Source organism: Vulpes vulpes, chromosome 12 (assembly GCF_048418805.1).
Source record: "Vulpes vulpes isolate BD-2025 chromosome 12, VulVul3, whole genome shotgun sequence".
In the NCBI taxonomy this organism is placed as follows: Eukaryota; Metazoa; Chordata; class Mammalia; order Carnivora; family Canidae; genus Vulpes; species Vulpes vulpes.
The window spans coordinates 111,627,866-111,630,465 of NC_132791.1; the positions used below are offsets into that span (position 1 = coordinate 111,627,866).

General features: G+C 39.0%; 1 pseudogene; it reads right to left on the reverse strand.

Moving 5' to 3' along the window:
• Positions 1-1,220: 1,220 nt before the first annotated feature.
• On the reverse strand, positions 1,221-2,132 carry LOC112920143 (olfactory receptor 10D3-like; annotated as a pseudogene).
• Positions 2,133-2,600: the final 468 nt, after the last annotated feature.

Consider the following 2,600-nt stretch of genomic DNA (forward strand, 5'->3'; position numbering starts at 1 on the left):
GTGCATATAAAAATCCTCAACAAAATACTCACCAGCCAAATTCATTAATATATCAAAAGAATTATACAGCGTAACCAAATGGGGATTTATTGCAGGTATGCAAGTGTGCACTGACATCTGAAAACCAATTTAACACACAGTATTATATTAAAAGAACAAGACAAAAAAACACACACAGAAATCGCATAATCATGTCAAAAGATACAGAAAAATCACTTGACAAAAGCAACACATTTCCATAATAAAAACACTCAACAAGCTAAGAATTGAAGGAAACTTCTCCAATGTGATAAGTGATATGTATGAAAAACCCACAGCCAACAGTATACTTTATGATAAAATACTAGATACTTCCCCCCCCCCCCCCGTTTGATGAACAAGACAAAGATGCTTACTCTTAGCATTTCTATTCAACATTGTACTAGAATTTCTAGCCAGAGAAATTAGGCAAGAAAAAGAACTAAAACGCATCCATATGAGAAAGGAAAAAGTAAGAGTATCTCTATTTGCAGATGACATGATTGTGTGTATAGAAAATACAACAGAATCCACTAAAAACCTATTAAAACTAATAAAGGAGTTCAGTGAGATTGCAGGATAGATCGATATCCAAAATCAACTGTATTTCTATATACTGGCAATGAAAATTCTCAAATGGGTATAGAATAACCAATCCTACTTATAATAGCATCCAAAAAAATAAAATACCTTGTAATTAATTTAGCCATGGAAGTGAAAGACCTGTATGATGAAAACTAATTGACAAGAAGTTCCTGGAAGAAGTATGTATTTATGCTATAATCCTTTTAATACTGGGCCAGCGTTAGCCCAGATTAAGACCATTCCATTCACATCCTAGCTCAGCATAAGTGTCTTAATTTCTCAATGCCTTCATATCCTCTTCAGTCAATGGGGTCATGTTATCTATTCTGAGTGATAATTGTGGTAATTACATATACCAGTGTTTGGAAAGTGCAAAGAATACTGCTTGGCACTTACTAAGCCTCGTAAAACATTTTGTTGAATAATTAATTATATAAATATATACACAAATCACACCAGAATCTATCCAACCTCACCTACTTGTGAGGAAAATTTGTACTTTAAAAGCCTATCATAAGACATCAAACCCCTACTTGGCAATCACACCAATTCTAAGGGACTAGTTGTCCCAGATAAAGACAAGGCAATGTTGAAGGGACAGATGATGACCTAAGAATTTACGCCCCACAAGTAGGTACTCCTTGGATCAGTGCTTTCCTCAGAGCCAACTTCACATCCTTGTTTCTCAAGGTGTATATCAAAGGATTCAGGGAAGGGGTGACAATATTATTCAACACCTGAACCACAGAATCCAACCAGGGGCTGGAGGCAGGCTGGAGATAAATGAGGACCACCGGTCCATAGAAGAGCAGGATGGAAGTCAGGTGGGCACTGCAGGTTGAAAAAGCTCTTCGCCGGCCTTCTGAAGAGCTAATTTTCAATACAGAGACAACAATGCGAGTATAAGAAGTGAGGATAAGAAGAAAACAGATGTAAAACTCACTGTCTGAGCTAGAGAGGTGACTGCACAGGCCAGGGGTAACACCACTGAGATATCACAGAAGAAATTGTCCACCTCATTGGGGCCACAGAAGGGTAAGTGAAAGATGAGGAATGTGAGTACAGCTGCATGCAGACAGCTCCCCACCCAGGTGCCTAGCGTCATGATGGTGCACACTCTGCGATTCATGATGACTGTGTACCGCAGAGGGTGACAGATGGTCGCAAAGCGGTCAAAGGCCATCACGGTGTACAGGAAACACTCAGTGCAGCCCAGGAAGTGGTAAAAGAAGAGCTGACAGGCACAGCCTGGGTAAGAGATGGTCTGGCTTTGCCCCATTTAGGGAGAGCATCATTTTGGGGGAGCTCACTGAAGGGAAAAATATATCGAACACAGACAGGTTTCCCAGGAAGAAATACATGGGGGTGTGCAGGTTGGAGGAAGTGAGGATGGCCGGAAGAATGAGCAGGTTCCCCAGAAGAGTGAGAAAGTAGAAGGCCAGAAATAGGACGAAGAGCATGTTTTCTAGCCCTTTTGTGTAAGGGATTCCCATCAGGAGGAACTCGGTTACGGGAGTGTGATTCTTCATCGCCACGTCTAATAAGTCCTGGAAGATCAAAGAATGGCCTTGCTGAGAGGAACTTTTCCCAAAATACTAACGTCTTCAGTGAACCTGCTGGAAACTGACAATGCCTCTATAAAGTTCTATAAAGAACTTTATAAAGTTTATAAAGTTTTTATAAAAAAATAAAAGTTTTTATAAAGTTTTTATAACTTTTTTATAAGTTCTTTATAAGTTTAAAAGTTCTATAAAGAACTCCTGAATAGGAGTCTTTCCAATTTGGCCACTAATTGGTGTGTGACTTTAAGTCATTTGTTTACTTTTCCTGTTTCTTTAGAAAGAAAATAAAGAGATTACACAAGAGGTAGAATGTAATAGATGGTGGAGCATATAGCTGACAGTTAAGTCTGAGTTTAAATGTCAAATCCACTGCCTGCTCTGTGCCTGTGGATAACTGGAAAAAAAATTTCTAAATCTCCTGTGTATCTGTATACA